The sequence below is a fragment of the Coregonus clupeaformis genome, chromosome 17, assembly GCF_020615455.1.
Source record: "Coregonus clupeaformis isolate EN_2021a chromosome 17, ASM2061545v1, whole genome shotgun sequence".
Lineage (NCBI taxonomy): Eukaryota > Metazoa > Chordata > Actinopteri > Salmoniformes > Salmonidae > Coregonus > Coregonus clupeaformis.
In genome coordinates, this window is record NC_059208.1 from 12,387,370 (window position 1) to 12,406,482 (window position 19,113).

Below are 19,113 nucleotides of genomic sequence, written 5' to 3' on the forward strand. Positions count from 1 at the left end.
ACAGCGAAGCCACCTGATTGTTCGAGAACACCTATAAAACAAGAAACACAAGTTGGCCTATGAAAGAAGCTTTGAACAATGAATTACAGCTAAATTACATTGTTGAATTACATTGAGTTCACTCAATTACATTGAGTTGACTCACCTTATGTTGGTGGATCACCCTCAATGTACTTTTAAAGGCAGTCTCATGCATGTTCCATTCTATACATCAGTATACTTCTGGCGTGCTCTCTCTTTATTTGCCTGAGCTGACAGCGTGATAAGAAAATGAAAGGGCCAGAAGAAAGCACACGTTTGGTGGAGTCAGGAGGCCTATGTTCTTTTAGAAAGCATTATCATGAGGTGGTAATGAGCCATTGGAAACAAGGCGGGGTAGAGAGGAGAAAATGGTCTGGCATGGAGGGCTTCCATTAGCTATCTGCATGTAAAGGGGTACACAGAATACGCACAGAGGTTCAACAGAGCGTAGTGCAGTGTTGCAATGTCTTTTTCGTCACAAGTTTTGAGAAGCGGTGAGACATACGAGAACCTTTACAACCCTTCGATGAGGTTGTATTCGGACAAACACGCAAAAGACAACAGCTGGAAGGAGATTCTTTCCCCTTTCATCACACTTTTCACCTGCATATTACATTGTTTTACATTGAACTCTTTTCCTAAATAAATATCAAAAAGGTCTGCAAATGTATTTATCTGGTTATTTACAGTTGTGGCATAAAATATTACTGTTCTGAATCAGTCACTCAGTAAACTTGTACTGCTTTGTACATGAGCTATGTAGATGAGGTTAATGTCTTGGGGGTCTGTCCTCATTGTCTACAGATGGACAGCCATTCTCACCGATGTACCATAGCGGGAAAGTCCTCATTGATAGGCCACTACACAACATAAGGTTAGGTAAATGTCTTGAGGGTCTAGCCGCCAAAGAATATGACAAACTAAAACAACAAGGATGAAGTGACTGTCATTATGGTAGTCTTTATTGTGATTTGTAAAGTGTGAATAAGAAAGACAGCTAAATCAAGTATGTAGCTCACAACATGATATATAAACAGTCATCAACCAGAGGAAGAGAACAAATGTGCCCACATGTTTTCCAAACCACACTCACTGTAGTGTCTCAGCTTTCTCTGGGTCAACCTCAAGGGATCCTCCATCTTGCAGCAAGGATCCTAAAGCAGTTCTCTGAAAATGAGTGGTGGTAGTTGTAGATCTTCTTGGCGTTAAAGGCCAGAAGAACCTTTGAATAAAATAAGCATTTCCATTAGTATTGAACAGGAACATGAAGGCTATCAAATGTGTACTGTAACAACTGTGTAGCCTATGCTTTGGACATAGGCCCTTATCCTCTTACTGGGATGCCAGATCACTTTTATGTGAGGCATATAATTACAACATCTATAATGGTATAATTTTCACATCATACTTTATGTATAGTCACCGAACTTGCTCCCGACTATGCGCCCACGTCGATCATGGTGAAGCCCATTTTGCCATGGAGGAATAAGCAACAAAATCCTCCTTTAGGACATGCCAGATGGCGTATCACGGCACACTTCTGTGACGATGGCACAAACTGTTGAGATTCCTAGCTTATAACTTACAGCAATACTTTGCTGTGTGCTGAGAATCGCCAAAAGCCGAAGGGTCACAGACGGCCTTCCTGCAGCAATTACGGGCTTCATTGCATTGCACACACTTCACTGCACACAGGAAGAGGGATCGCACCCTCCCCACTTCACTGCACACAGGAAGAGGGGTCCCACCCTCCCCGTCCCACCCTCCCCTCTCTCATCCCTCGCTTATTCACTCACTGCTCAAGAAAGGGCTTGATTTGAGAGTTGCAGCTGCACTCTCTTCACCCAAACACACACAGAGAGAGGGAGAGGCCCTCAAACTCAGACACATTCATAATCACTAATGGCAACAAGTACACAAGCAAGCAGGCCAGTAAGCAAGCAGAAACACACATGTTGCTCATTAAATTGCTACTGATTGCTTTGAGTGGTGCAGGCCTGAGGCCCAGCAGTTAATTAAGGAAATTGGGGAATAAGGGGGTAAATAAATGGCATTGAGATTTTGAAACTATCACTAAGGAAACAAATGAACAACAAACAAACAAACAATAACCTTCCGAGTGGCGCAGTGGTCTAAGGCACTGCATCGGATAAGAGTGTCTGCTAAATGACAAAAATAAATAAATAGAAAGGACAATAGAAAAGCAGAGGAAATACAGATGATAGCAGACAGATCACAGGTCTTGCCATGAAATTATGAGAGCCTTTGCAGGGAGACTGAAAAGCGACTGATACCACATAGAATGAAAGAAAGCCACACAAGATAACTTATCTACAGACAGATAATACTCGAAACTCGCCTGATTATTTATTTGTACAGTTCCCTTTTGAGCATTATACTCTTTGAACATATTGGCTATGGTTGTCCTTGATGGGTGAAGATATAGGCCACAAGCACGGTTGGGTAGGTTACTTTCTAAATGTTATCTGTTACAGTTACTAGTTAACTGTCCAAAATTGTAATCAGTATCGGAACTTTTGGATTACGCAAACTCAATAACTTAATCTTTCTTTCAGTTACTTTTGGATTACCTAGAAGAAGACAAAAAGGTTCCAACAAACGCATTTGGTGTGTCATCATAGTCGTCTCTGACTTGTGGTCAGACTCGCTCAGATGGAACAAACTTAAACTTGCCCCTTTTTTCAAAGCTGAATTGAATGTCATTGAGAAAAGAGAAAGGTGTCATAATGTATTTTTTCATAAACATCCTTTCTGAATTTAAAAGTAATCCAAAAAGTAATTCGAATTTTTCAAAAGTATCTGTAATCCAATTACAATATTTTTACTGGTAACGTAACTGATTACAGTTACAGTTTTTTTGTAGTCAGATTAAATGTAACTGATTACATGTAATCAATTACTTCCCAACCCTGGCCGGAAGATTGTTAAAAAAATGCTGCCATTTTGTATAAAAAAAAATCTGAGAGCTCTGTGTGTGTGTGTGTGTGTGTGTGTGTGTGTGTGTGTGTGTGTGTGTGTGTGTGTGTGTGTGAGTGACCGAGGTCATCTGTGGCCCCTTAATGAAATAACAATAGCAGGAATGTCCAGAATGTCCCAGGAGAGAGTACGTCCAGCTAGCTCGTATAGTCTACTGAACTTGCTATCTCTGCCTGTTGCCAATGCTTTCTGTAGAGTAGCATCAGGGACGCTTGGTCAAGACGGTAGTTAGCTGTCGGCCTATATGCTGGATTTCATGGTGTCGGAATTTATTTTCATGCTAATCTGAAAAGCATCAATTGCACAATTGCTGCTATACAAAACTATTGGTCAGAAATAAGTGTTTCGTTAAATAATTGTTTATTATGTGTTATAACCTGTAATACAACCCTGAAATGACTTACTAGCAACAGACACTGGTGACTTACTAGCAACAGACACTGGTGTTTGTACAATGCCTTTGAAAATGATAAGCATAATTCCACAATAGCAGCACATTGAGCATGTTTAGACCTGACAGTTACATGCGAGCTGAGTCATCCGAACACATGAGTTTGGTTTTAAATGACAGGTCTGGACGTGCAAAAGACCCATTTTGTCCTGATATTGTTCAGATCTGGCTGCCCACCTCTGGAAGTGTTCCGGAACAATTGAGTGCAACGTGTCTCCAGTAATATTTACTTTTATATGTTGTGAGAGGATAGCCAAAAAATCCTATAATTCACATTCTATACTATGTGTAAGAGCATATAGTCACAGGGCTCCATACTAACATTTTCAGTTGGTGACAGTGCTAGCTTTCAGTAGCACAGGAAGTTGGCAAGCTGGCCCAGTGGAATGCAGAAGTACTGCGTGTATAGATGCTATCTGAAATACTTTAAGAAAATAGGAGATGTTAATCTGGTTAGCATCAGCCTTGACACCATTTAGAATGCTAACCATTTAATTTCAATTGGAGTCAATACATTTTTCATAGGTCCACATTGGGAAGTAACGCTTTCAACGAAAATCACAGAATCGGGGTACGGGCCAATTTTTCCAATTGAAAGCAGTTCAGCCAAGCCTGAATTGAAGCAATATTGACACACCATAGTTACATTTTGGGGGGTATTATAACTGGATTATAACTCCCGTCAAAATGTTGTGAATGATATATATTCATGTCATAGTCACCAATATTATAGTCACCAGTCAACTCCATTACACTCAAAAGTTACTTCAACTTCAACCAGTGAATGCTAGCGAAGCTAATTGCACACCCTGCACAGGAAATGTACATTTTTAAGGAGTATGCAGTCGCTTGGTAACGATATCGACCAAATTATGTTGTATCGGACATATCAAATAACATTCCCAGCTAATGAAAAAACAGTCATGGTATTTAGTTTGAGAGAATGAACAAGATTTAACAAGGCAACCTTGGGGCTAATTTGAGTGGTTTCCAGCGGCATATTTTGAGGGACTTTTACATCCGTACCCCAGTACAACCCACGTGACCGCAGTGAAACGTCACTCCGTGATAAGGTATAGTTCCTCACGGAATAAAGTTTCACTGCGGCAGTGGAGGCTCCTCAGAGGAGGAAGGGGAGGACCATCATCCTCAGTGAATTTCATGATTTAAAAAAAAAACGTGTAAAAAGTTATCCTTTTTAGATAAAATTACACTAAATATAATAAAGTAACCAAATAATAGATTAAAACACATTTTTTTTGCAATGAAGGTCTACAGTAGCCTCAACAGCACTCTGTAGGGTAGCACCATGGTATAGCCAGAGGACAGCTAGCTTCCGTCCTCCTCTGAATACATTGACTTCAATAGTAAAAATAAAGAAAAACCCTTGAATGAGTAGGTGTGTCCAAACTTTTGACTGTTACTGTATGTAAGTCCTTCAAACGTGTTAACCCTTGCAGGCCTAGACGGCAACCTAGCTGCAGACCAGCTAGCTGTTGTGTTTTCAGACATAACACAGGCCATTATCCCCACTTGTTTAACACATGGTAACCAAACACCTGATCTACTTTGCATATTCAGAGTTCGCAGCAAACAGAATGTTCGCCACAAGTTTCCTAGAATTGTTTGCCAGAAGTTTACAAGTTGCTGCAAATTTACGGCAACAGTTAGCCCAAAAACTAATTTGCATGTGAAAAAATGAGCTTGCCGCAAATTTGCTGTAAATTGGCTAAAGGTTTGCCACAACTGTTTGCCAGAAGCCTGTTTTTTTTGGTAAGGGTCTACCATACTAAGTAAATCATGTAAGTGGACAAAATTACACACATTTCAGACTAATGTGATGCAATTACACAAAGCGATGCCAAACGTGTTGTCTGTTGGGCAACAGGGCACAGGAGGCTAACTCCAGACCGCTCCGCTACACATGGGCCTGCATGGCTCCACGGACTCAGTCCACCTTGCCTGCCCTCAGGGTCCCGCGCCAAACCCCCTTTCTACCCCCTTCTTCCCTCCATCTTCCTTCTGCTTCAGCGCATTCTGTGTTTATATGACTGCATCGCTCCATTTCACCGGACTCCCCCCCTTCACATGCACACAACCCCCCTCAGCAGCAGCTTAAAGAGCTTCCCTAGGTGCCTTCATTACCATGACAAACCCGAGAGAAAGGGAGAGAAAGACGCAGAGAGAGGGAAAAGTAAATGAGAGAACGGCACCTCCTTCCCTTGACCTCTGGTTGCAGCTGAAAGTTTGTATTCTCCCTCCTCTTCTACTGGCCCTGACAGAGTACTCCTGAACCTCCATTGGTCAGCACATTTATGAATTGTTGTGTGCCAAGAAATGTAATTGCGTGTATTTAGATACACTCTGAACAAATCATTTTATTGGAGCGGGAGTAAATCAGTGCTTTTCATCTACAAGGATGATTGATCAAGAGAGGGACAGATTCATGCTGTTAGGAAAGACAAAATGTTTTTTAAGGAATTCATTAATGTACATATTTTTCATCAAAAAAGAAAGAGACAAGGAAGCGTGGTGCATTGGGTTTATAGACTAAGCTATTAGGTAGGAATGCTCACATTTGCTTTGCTGTCTGCAGCCAACTGTTGGGCTAAGGTCACTGCTCTGTGAAAAAAATGTATTAATTAGATGTCACATGGGCGGACAACTGTCAAAGTGTCACGCAGGCACAGCAGGATGAGATAACTAAGGGGAAAGGTCAAAAGGTCAAGCCCTGGTGACTGTGACGCTCCATTTTCCATTACCATCACACACACACACACACACACACACACACACACACACACTCTATGGGTATATTTGGACAGCTGGCAGATGAACAGCTTTTCTTATTACAATGTCTGTTACTTCTCTCTCATCACTGTCCATATATCATACTATTGCCACCAACATGGTCATTCAAAAGTCCCATTCCCTGTTAACTGGCCACCGCAAGACTCAGTCAACCAACTGAAATATAGGCCAAGGTCCCTCACCCACAGGAGTAATCAAAGTCTTATCATCAAAAGGGAATGACGACACTGTGAGGAGTGAGCTCACACACTGCCTGCCATGTGCTCTCGCTACACAGTTACAGCATACACACTGGGCTGTGTGTAGAACATGGTGTCCAGATTAGGACAGCTTCCACCTTGGGATACGATCTCATTAGGAGTGAAAATAATGAGGATGATGTCCCTGACCTGGTGTGCAACCGAAAAACACAAGATCTCAGTAGAAGCACCACAGCATGTTAGTGAAAATGTCTGTAGTTTGCAGTATGATTAGGCAGATGAGTTGGTTATTTACCCATGAGGGGTATCTACTCAAGAGGATGCAGTCATTCAAGTACAGAGTACAGAATACACTCTACTTTTATACTATCAGTCCAAACATGTTTACAAACAGTACACCAGAATGATCAATTTTAGCTTAATCCCCCTGTGTCAGTCCCCAGTGGTTTAGACCGGACCAGTGGGGTGTCTCAATGGCGATAGATAGGAGGAGGGTGAGCTCTAGAGAAGCAGTAATCCCCGGAGGAGGGGGGGGCATTTTAAAGAGACCCCAAGCACCATTACAATCCCCCTGACAGACCGAGATTCTCATTATTCGCCTATCAATGGATTAGCCCCACCCTCCAGCCAGCACTGCAGAGGAGGAGGAGGGAAGAGGAGTGTTATAGCAATAGGTTATAAGCAATGAAAACAGAGCTAACCGTTGTCCTTAGTTCACCTTAGAAATGCAAACAGTACTGTCCTTGAACATCTTAATGGCATACATACTGTATCAATTATGTGAGCAAGAAGAACAATGCAGGCCTAGTATTTAGTTTTCAGTAGATACAGACAGTCAATTGGGCCTGTCAAACAACCCCTGGTGCGGTGTTGGCGGCTAAAATTAGTTTATAGAATGTCCTGTGACTCAGAGTAAATTAAAACCTTTGAAAAAGGCCCCACTATCAACCAACCATCTTAAATTCAATTTCCTATCCACTTTACTGTAAATTCGTTTTCTGTCCCACATCAGATTGGACGCAATCATGTTACACAGAGAAACTCAACATAATACCAATACAATCCTACAGGAATTACTTCTGACGATAACAAACAGTTTTTATCACATTAGATGGACATGCTTAATACCACTGAGGTACAAAGCCTGTTACAGCAGCGACTCAAGGGGTTTCTTTTAACTTTGCATTCAATTATCCTTTGAGGAATGACTTTGAGATGACAGCTGCAGTCGCTGCAGCCTGCGACAGTGCTGACTGTCATGGCATTATGCGATGGAACCATGGTAACACATCAGCCAAGACATAGAATGTGGAAGTGATCGCAAATCACAGGTGCTACCTACCAAATGTACGTTTGGATGCCATGCTGACTTATACAGAGTTAAGTCCTGTAATGACAGAGAGGCTGCTATTTAATCAAGATCATTCTTAGATGATAAGACACCTGCTCGTCGAACATCTCATTCCAAAATCATGGGCATTAATATGGAGTTGGTCCCCCCTTTGCTGCAGCATCCACTCTTCTGGGAAGGCTTTCCACTAGATGTTGGAACATTGCTGGGGGGACTTGCTTCCATTCAGCCACAAGAGCATTAGTGAGGTCGGGCACTGCTATTAGGCCTGGCTCGCAGTCAGTGTTCCAATTCATCCCAAAGGTTTTCGATGGGGTTGAGAACAGGGCTCTGTGCAGGCCAGTCAAGTTCTTCCACACCGATCTCGACAAACCATTTCTGTATGGACCTCGCTTTGTGCACGGGGCATTGTCATTTTGAAACAGGAAAGGGCCATCCCCAAACTGTTGCCACAAAGTTGGAAGCACAGAATCGTCTAGAATGTCATTGTATGCTGTAGCGTTAAGATTTCCCTTCACTGGAACTAAGGGCCCTAGCCCGAACCATGAAAAACAGCCCCAGACCATTATTCCTCCTCCACTAAACTTTACAGTTGGCATTATGCATTCGGGCATATAGCGTTCTCCTGGCATTCATCCGTCAGACTGCCAGATGGTGAAGCGAGATTAGTCACTCCAGAGAACGTGTTTCTACTGCTCCAGAGTCCAATGGCGGCGAGCGTTACACCACTTTAGCCAACGCTTGGCATTGCGCATGGTGATCTTAGGCTTGTGTTGCGGCTGCTCGGCCATGGAAACCCATTTCATTAAGCTCCCGACTAACAGTTATTGTGCTGACGTTGCTTCCAGAGGCAGTTTGGAATTCGGTAGTGAGTGTTGCAACCGAGGACAGACGATTCTTATGCGCTACGCGCTTCAGCACTCGGCGGTCCCGTTCTGTGAGCTTGTGTGGCCTACCACTTCGCGGCTGAGCCTTTGTTGCTTCTAGACGTTTCCATTTCACAATAACAGCAATTTCAGTTGACCGGGGCAGCTCTAGCATGGCAGTAAGTTGACAAACTGACTTGTTGGAAAGGGGATAGCCTATGACGGTGCCACGTTGTAAGTCACTGAGCTCTTCAGTACGGGCCATTCTACTGCCAATGTTTGTCTATGGAGATTGCATGGCTGTGTGCTCGATTTTATACACCTGTCAGCAACGGGTGTGGCTGAAATAGCTGAATCCACTAATTTGAAGCTTTGTATGTTAGGAATCCATGTAGTGTATGTTAGGAATCCAATGTGCTCACCATAGACACTCAAACACCTTTGTCTGGATATATAAAAAGAAAGCAGACTGCTTGGTATGGCAACAACAAGTATTCCAAGTTACAAGCCTCTTTGAGGATCAATGAGGCAATTGGGAGGCTCCAACGAAAGGAAAGAGATTCCAACCCTGGACTCTGACAACCTCTTCCCAGGATTGGGCTCTTAATTCACCTCCTTATCATTTAGAAATGAGTTTTGATTTATTGCTTGTCCAATACGTCTGTTTGAATCCAACATGACCTTCTGCTGGCTCACTGCATTTGTGATACACATTTGGATGTTTCGGTGCACTCATCCTGTTTGGGTTGAGCTGGCAGATTGCTTCTGCCAGACAATCACGTTCACCATCCTGGCTGTTTTATGCTGGGGTGACTCATGCATTAGTCTGGGAAACTGTGCAGTAATCCCAACATCCCTATAAGGACATGTACCATTTATGGAAAACAAGAGGTAAAGCTTGCTGTATGTGATCGTTTATGGTGGCTAGAGATTGACTGTGAGATAGTGGTCTTTGTGCACAATGCTTGATCAGCTCCACCTCCTTTGCAACCCTTTTACTGTCCATCAAAGCCCAGGGATCATCTTCAAATGTATATGTGTGTGGAGTTATGCTATGTCCCTCACAGCCAATGCTTCTTAGTCATAGTATATGACCTAGCTACACTCTAACTAACCTCTAAGTAACCTGATGTCACGGATTCTGCCGAGGCTGCTCCTCCTCCTAGTTCGGGCAGGCTTCGGCGTTCGTCGTCCCCGGAGTACTAGCTGCCACCGTTGAATGTTTCTATGTGTGATTGCTTTTGTCTGTCTGTCACACCTGTGTCCGTTTGTGTCTGATTACGTGTTCTATAAGTTGCCTGTGTTGTATTGGTTAGGTTGTGTGTTGTTTTTCGCCTGTCCGTAGTGCTGCGTGTTTTTCTCTGTTTTGTTGTTTTACGCATAGTTGCGTAATTGCTCGCCTCTGTCGTTTTGAGGCCGTTCTTTGTATCTTTGCCTTGTGGTTCACAAGTAAACTTTGTTGGACTAAGCTTCGGTGTCCTGCGCCTGACTCCCACACCACATACACCTCAGCCTTGACACCTGAGGTCACCCTCATAGGTTCTGTCACTCCACATCTCCTGCAGTCCGTAATAAATAGCAACCACTCACAGTTAATATCGGCAAATTATCATCCTACCTGACTTCCAAAGGAATATAAAGAAATATGTAGGATGTGACCTGCAGGACGTTTTGCCACATCCAACATAAACAACTCCACCCACAGGCCAATTAGACGTTGGAAAGTATGTTTGTGACAGCCCTTTCACAGACTTTCCTTCACAACCAGATAATCCAACCATTCCACTACTGGAGTATCCCCAGCATCATTCAGGCTGGGATAACATTCCAGTAAGTCAATGGGTCTCTTTGGTATGCATGATGCATCTGCTGACTGTGTATAGCGAACTGTAGAAATGGAAACTAATCCCCCCACAGCCCCAATACCCTGCCTGTCATACAGAAAGGATATTACCCTTGTTGCTGCAGCATGCCCAGAATGACAAGTTAGCTGTGCAAGCTGGTCAGGCCCCAGAACTACAACCACCACTGGCTACTTTGTCTCCTCACCCTTTGAGGACGCACTCATGTCCTGGTCACTTCAAAGACTTTTAATCAACTTGCACACTTAATTTTAGTGGGGAAAAGAGTGCTGTACACTACTAGAGTAGCTGACTGTTGTATTACAGTTGCTTTCCTGTAACTTGGTTAAGCTGCTGTGTGCTTGTGTCATGAAAGGCTTATTATTATATTTTGTGGAATTGTCCATTGTTGATATGCTGTAAGTGTGTGAATGAGATTGAAACATGCACACATTGAAAAACTAGTTGGCTTTGGCTATTCAAACACAACAGAGGCATGGCAGTGCTACTCATAGTCCTAGATATACCAAGAGATGCATGAAATATTTTTAAAGACAGAATAACACAATACAAAATGAACAAGGGCTACTTACATGCAGGCGAAGGTGTTGGAGTGTAATCACGATGGCAATATTGGATTCAGAATCAAATGTATTCACACCAATAGTCTTCATAGGCATGAGTGTTGTACACAATTCTGAAAAAATACAAAATTCATATTTACAGGTGATTTACCTGGCAGCCATATTGGACTTAATTGCAAGACTAGGGGCTAAAGATACAAAATCCTTTAAGGAACCTTTGACCCAAAACATTTAATTTTGATGTCTGAGGCCACTTGTTTTCCTTAGAGCTGATTACAATAGCCACAACAACATAAGAAAAAGTGTACAGCAATGAATGAGAGAGAGCACATTTGACTTGGAAAGTTGTCTATTGAACAGCTACCAAAAAGTGGAGTTCATCATAAATATTCATAGTTGATATTTCTGCTATTGTATCTGTGTGTTTACAGATCTATATTTCCAAGATGCATGAACATATCCTAATGCAGTTTGTTTGTGTATGTAGGGCAGACAACTGACTACCTGTATTCCAAATTTGAGCAATATCAGAGCTTGCAATATTGGGTTGCATTATTCTTCTCTTTTGAGTTAAGGGGGTGTGTCACAATATTTATCAATTTAACCACTTTTGCAGCAAAATATTTGTATACAACCATCCATTTCATATATGGGAGACCTTAGAGATACAGATTTTTTTGTTGTGTGTTTTGTTATACCTCAGGTAGGGGTATCTCAACATTGTGGGGGCCTAAATGTGAACTCCAGATAATCAAAGGAAATGTATGCCATTTCCTAAAGACACTACATTCTTCTTGATGCTGATCTTCCAAAGCTTTTGAAGAAAGGAGATTTTCTAGCCCTTTTTTGTACCTGGTTTGGCTGCGGGTAGGCTGGGATCGGCAACGGCCTCAACCCTGGAACCACTGGGCTAGTCATTTGGTTTGGGAGCAGATTTCTTCTCCTGGTGAATATTTTTGAACTCAAGAACTGGGTTAGTGTAATTAACAGTTTCTTTAAAGCTCTCATTGATGGAAGAGAGGTATGATTCGTCAGTCGGCCTGGCATCAGGAATCAGAAGCCCAGACATCTGAGACAGAGTGTCTATCACATTTTCGCTATCACTTGCGTGAAGAGATTGACTACTCCTTGGCAGATTTTGGAAAGTGTCTTAGAACACCCTGAGCTGGCCTGTATGTGAACATGAAGCGGGTGTCAGACTCACAATGGGTCTGACAAAGGGAGAGCAGAAGGCCACGTCAGTATCTCCTGGTGGAGGCAGGAGGACTTGGAGAAAGTCTTAGGGACTTGAGAAACTGCTCTGTCAAGGCATAGACTACCTCCCAGTATCCCTCTGTTGAGAGCTCCCTCTGGATCTCACCTGTCTGCCTTCTGCTAGGCAGAGCATATTCAGACTTGGACCTGCAGGCCACTGAAGACAATGGGGTGCTGTTCTGCAGAAGGAAGCTGCAGATCTGCTCCACCAGGTGGTCTATGAATGGCCGGAGGATGGTCTGAAGGCTTCTCTCAGCTGAAGCTGCATCCTTCCCTGTAGCCAACATATTTGCCATGAGGTTGGATACTGCCGTGGTGGCCTTATCTAACGCCTCTGACTGGGAGACTGAGCTGGTTGTGCCACTTCCTTCCCTTTCCTCCAGTGCTTCAATGACGCTAAGGGTTCTATCCGTGAGTGAGGGGCTTCCCTGAGTCTTACAGATGAGGAGGTGCTTTAGATAGCCTGGAGAAAGAGCTGAAAGCTGTCTCTACTCATTGTGTTGTCACAAAGTCTAACAATAGCTTTCTCTGGCTTAACGGTGAGGCTGCTACCTCCACTTTGAGAAGTGGCAATGGCCTTCATGGTACCATCAGAAGAGAAGATAGTAATGGTGTATGTTGGCTGGTCATGTGGGATTATGGGCGTAGTGGAAGAGGTTGTACAACTCAGGATAGATTTATCCTGGTCTTCAACACTCTCCGAGCCCACTGTGTGATCAGACACACTTCTTGTCTCATTCAGACAAGGGGAGTTGTTCAGTGGTGCTCTGAAGTATTTCTCAACAGAGGCATCATTGTTGAACGCCTTTCCAAGGCTGTAGAGCATGGAACCCAGACCACTGTTTGTGAGCAGGGAATGATCTGAATCCCTGCCTTAGTCTGAGGTCAATAGTGTTTTGATCCACTTGCCTTTGTTGGAGGTGTTACTGTAGTTGCATCTCTAGTGCATCTCTGCAGACTAGCAGCAGGTGCAACTACCTCCATTGAGTCAAAAGCTGAGGATTTAGGAGGACGGATGAACTTGTCCACCTTCACATTGCTATAAAATCTAGCAGCAGAGTGCAACCAGTCCTTGGGGAACTCAGGCCCAGTCTAGGGGTGAAAACATATTGAGGTCTTGGAAGGAATGAAAGTGGTCTCTGAGATCACAGCCTCACTCTGGTCTGCACTGACAGGTGAGGGGACAGACTTCTGCCAGTGACGATGGTGCAGCTGACAGAGTATCACTCTCGTCACTAATAAAGAAATCTGAGTCTGTAGAAGAACTAAAGAGAATCCCGCTTACTGCTCGTACAGCTTTAGCCTGGAAGTTACAGTGATGCAAAAGCATAGGGAGACTACAAGAGGACCCAATTATATCACTAATAGGGATATCGCCAGAGTCCGTCTCCAATCTTACAGAGTATCAAGAAGGTGTACCAGAGGAGAAATGAATCCTCCATGTGGGACAACAAACTGTTCAGAAATATACTGACCTCAATGGAGGTTTCAGATTTTGTCGCTCCCAAAGATTCCTGTGTTGTATTCTCTGATAAGTAAGAGAGGACCATAGTACTAATAACCTTTTTGGTTCTCGTGTCTAAATGGGCTTGGTATGCCTCCTGGGCATGATGTGGCTGTGGCTGTGTCTTCTTGAATTGGAAAAGGCATCTCTAAGTCCAAGTATTTATCTACACTCAACATATCCGACGCTTCTGCCGTCAGGCCTGGGAAACTAATGACAACATTTGGAGTTTGGAGTGTCATGGGGCACTGATCTTTTATTTATTAAATTTTTATTTAACCTTTATTTAACTAGGCAAGTCAGTTAAGAACAAATTCTTATTTACAATGACAGCCTACTTAGATCTTGGTGGTGAGTAAGGCTTGTTGAGGATCAGATAAGGACCTCACTGACAACACTAATGGCCATGGTCAAGTCCTCCATTGATGCCTGTTGTGCAGCATGTTGGTCAACTTGTTTTCCTGTCTTACTTACCACATTCACCTTACTGTGCCTTAAGGTGAAAATTGTCACCATGAGATGGAGAAACTTGTTAAGCCGTGAAACTTGAATTGGCTTGCTTTCAGGCTGTCTCCTGTCCTGCTTTGACCATGGGACTATGTCCAGGGAGCTGGACAGTGACTACTGCCACTAGCTGAGCAGCTATCTGGGCATTAGCCGTTGGGACTTCTAGCCATGTTGCGCTAAGCCCGCTAAGGTTGTCCAGGGTCTGCTGTACACGGTCCGACATAAAAGCATTGATCTGCTTCACCAAGTTTGACCACAGCTATGAGCTGTCTGATCTCCCGAAGCAGATCTGCTTCAGCTTGGAGAAGTGTTGTACTCACCATCCTGTCGTCTATATACTCACCGCCCTGGCCTTAAAGATTAGTCCTCGGTGACTTCGAAAACCTTGTTCAATGGGTCGGTCAAAGCTGTGATGCAAATTGCTTTGCTCTCTGAGTTTACAACATCCTAATTGTGAGCCTTGTCTTCTTCTGTAAGTGGTCTGCAACAGACATTCAAAATCAACATCTTATTGTTATTGAATAGGTAGTTTAGACAGCACACAGCACACTACCACTTCCACACTCAATTCCCCCAGGGGGCAGCAGCAACCTTGTCTAGATGCTGAGCCTGGTTGATAAGCACATCAGGTGCTGCCAATTAGGATGATTGTCAGTCAGTGTCCCAGCTTGCAAGCATTGAGGCTGCTGGTTCGTTTAATGGCCATGAGGCCTTTCGTTTTGATGTTGAATCTTTAGTTTAAGCATACCTGTTTGTAGTATTCTATTTTGTATATATTTGTTTCCATCACCATCTGAACATAATAGTCCACTTGGACTGGCCAACCAAGAGGTCCAAGAGAGACAGAGCTGGCCCTGGACCAAGGTAAGGTTGCTGTCTCCCTGGGTACATGTACGTTCAACATCTATTCACATACGCAGATATTTCACATAGATGCACATCTTACAGACCAGTTAACTAGTCCTAAGACCCTAGACATAACGAGTGCAGCAAAATCAGTAGGCTAGTTATTGTTTTTTGTAACAATATGCATACTTGTCAATAGAGTCCTCTGTTCAACCCAACCTGATATTGGACCAGTTTATTAATCCAAAACAATTTACTTCTATCTATATGTTTTAGTTAGGAAAAGAGAACAGTTGAACTAACCCAGAATTGAGGTTATTGAGTGCTGAACGGAGGAATGCTCTATCCTATGTTAGGTATGGTGATGGGAAAGAGGATGAGGATGGAAGATCCTTCACATGGGAAGCCGGACAACAATCCATCATCAGGACATCTTTGGACTTTGGCTCCTCAAGCCTCTACTTAGAATTTGTATTCTGAGCTCCCATTGAGGTACAATAGGACACTGCAAATGCAAGGGACACTATCCGTATAGAGAGCATGATTTATAGCTCTTACAGTGGTCATTGTCAGTCATTGACTGAGAACACTTTGTTTACTCAAAAAATGATATGTTGGTTTGTATTAGTAATATGGTTTTTCACCTGACTCAAAACTTGATGTGAACCCTAGCAATGAGTAACAAGTAGTGGGCGGATCCATAGTTCTCTTCAGAGACACTATTGACCTGGACCTATCAGAGAACAGAGGCACACATTTTACTTGTGCAATAACAACTTCTCAAGTATACTCATATACTCCTTATCTACAGAACACTATTGGGTGACATTGTACAACAACTCAGTGCTTATTGGGTTTGAGAATAGCCTCATTAGATGTGTTTGCTGAAAGCAAGAACAACTATTGGAATCCAACATACTTAGTATTAGTTTTCCTCAGTCACCTGTAGCACCAAAACAGTAAAAGCTATCAATACCAAAACAACTTTAAAACATGAATAATGACACTCGTACTGTTGCTTGAAAAAAACGCACACCCCAAGCACACATCAAAATCCACAAAGAAATGAATTGACCATAAAATCAACATTTTGCAATGGCCATCTCAGTCTCCAGACTTGAAACCCATTGAAAAACTGTGGTTTGAATTGAAGAGGGCATTCCATAAGTGCAGGCAAAGCATAACAAGGATCTGGAAAGATTCTGTATGGAGGAATGGTCTAAGATCCCTTCCAATGTGTTCTCCAATCTCATAAAACATTTTAGTAAAAGGCTCAGTGCAGTTATCCTCACAAGGTGAGGTATTGAAAGCTATTGAAAACAGGGGTGCTAATAATTTTGACGCCTATCTTTTTGAGACAAAAAATATTACTTGTTAGAAAAATCTCTGATTAATTGTATTAGTATAAAATAATAAAAATTTCCAATTTTTGGAGCATACAATATAGCTCATTATTTGTATTATTTATTTTATAGTGTTTTTTGCTCATTTTATCAAGGGTGCCAAATATTCTGGACCTGATTGTACATATTTAGACATTGGGTCATATAATTGATGTCCCACAAGCGCTCTGTGTAACAATCCCTGTGCCTTGTTTTCCAGTAATGATGAGTAATTCTATGTTCTTACTTAATTTCTTCTGTAAGACTTAGGCTATCATGGGGTTTGCCACCTAATTGGGAGGGAAGCCTAGGGTTAGATGTTGACATCTGAATAACCTGGGGAACCCCAAGTTGTGCGCGGCGCACAACCCTAAATAATTCAGCACTATGGACTGTGACGTGACCATTTATCACTGATTCAGCGCCGCGGACAGTTCGGCCAAGCTCGCCTGTTTATTGACACTGCTTCCAGTTCCCATTCCCCTTCCACCTAAACTTAGGTTGTAAAATGGCGACACGCATCTCTGCGTGGCTGGCAGATATCTCAGATTGGATTTTGGCCTATTACCTCACGCTCAACCTCGTCAAGGCGGAGCTGCTCCTTCTCCCGGGGGAAGAAGGAGCAGCTCTCCATCAAAGACCTCTCCATCACGGTTGACAACTCCACAGTGTCGCCCTCCCAGAGCATAAAGAACCTTGGCGTGACCCTGGACAACCTTCCCAAGTTCTCCCATGTCACCCCGCTCCTCCGCACACTCCACTGGCTGACAGTCAAAGCTCGCATCCACTACAAGACCATGTTACTTGCCTACGGAGCTGCAAGAGGAACTGCCCCTCCCTACCTTCAGGCTATGCTCAAACCCTACACCCCAACCCGAGCACTCCGTTCTGCCACCTTTGGTCTCTTGGCCCTCCCACCCCTACGGGAGGGCAGCTCCCTCTCAGCCCAGTCAAAGCTCTTCTCGGTCCTGGCACCCCGATGGCAGAACCAGCTTCCCCCTGAAGCTAGGACAGCAGAGTCCCTGCCTATCTTTCATAAGCACCTATAACCCTACCTCTTCAAAGAGAATCTTAAATAATCACCCTCCTCACCTCGACCCCCCCAATGCTTGCACAATCACTTAATTGAGGAAAAATGTACATTTACATTGCATTTTCGTCATTTAGCAGACGCTCTTATCCAGAGCGATTTACAAATTGGTGCATTCACCTTATGATAGCCAGTGGGACAACCACTTTACAATATCATTATTATTATTTTTATTTTTGGGGGGTGGGGTAAGGCGGGGTAGAAGGATTACTTTATCCTATCCCAGGTATTCCTTAAAGAGGTGGGGTTTCAAGTGTCTCCGGAAGGTGGTGAGTGACTCTGCTGTCCTGGCGTCGTGAGGGAGCAGCGGACAGTTTTGACTGGGCTGAGCGGGAACTGTGCTTCCGCAGAGGTAGGGGGGCCAGCAGGCCAGAGGTGGATGAACGCAATGCCCTCGTTTGTGTGTAGGGACTGATCAGAGCCTGAAGGTACGGAGGTGCCGTTCCCCTCACAGCTCCATAGGCAAGCACCATGGTCTTGTAGCAGATGCGAGCTTCAACTGGAAGCCAGTGGAGTGTGTGGAGGAGCGGGGTGACGTGAGAGAACTTGGGAAGGTTGAACACCAGACGGGCTGCGGCGTTCTGGATGAGTTGTAGGGGTTTAATGGCACAGGCAGGGAGCCCAGCCAACAGCGAGTTGCAGTAATCCAGACGGGAGATGACAAGTGCCTGGATTAGGACCTGTGCCGCATCCTAAAAATAAGGAACGCTTCACGAATTTGCGTGTCATCCTTGCGCAGGGGCCATGCTAATATTCTCTGTATCGTTCCAATTTTAGTATATGTGTACCTACTATGCCTGTGATATGTGGTTGTCCCACTTAGCTATTTTAAGATGAACTGTAACTCGCTCTGGATAAGAGCATCTGCTAAATGACTAAAATGTAAATGTACTATTTTTTTATTGTGAACTAATTTCTCTGGATGTTTTTAATCATGTACCCATGTGCTACATGCAATAGCAATAGGGTAAAACACTCTTATAGAGAAGACTAGAAAGGAGAGGAAATAAACATGTATCTAAATCAAAAACAGACAATGTGGGTATTATTCAGACATTAAAGTGAACCAAGCCCAATCCCTAAATGATTTAATATCCCTTATGACGCAGTATTTGCGTAGACTTATACTTCACTAGCCCTCTAATATTTCCATCACTTATTGTAATTATGAAAATAATTGACTTCATTGTCCCATCTCACCAATTGCATATAGGACCATAGAGAATACTGGGGAATAATGACACAACTAAATGGATGAAACACATACGCCTGTGCGCTCTCTCTCTCTCCGTGCACGCACGCACGCACGCACACACACACACACACACACACACACACACACACACACACACACACACACACACACACACACACACACACACACACACACACACACACACACACACAC

General features: G+C 43.4%; 1 non-coding gene across 1 annotated transcript; it reads right to left on the bottom strand.

Annotated features, from left to right (window-relative positions):
• Positions 1-18,399: 18,399 nt before the first annotated feature.
• Positions 18,400-18,502, bottom strand: LOC121542261. The gene has a single exon (XR_005995868.1). It is a non-coding gene; the product is annotated as a U6 spliceosomal RNA (small nuclear RNA).
• Positions 18,503-19,113: the final 611 nt, after the last annotated feature.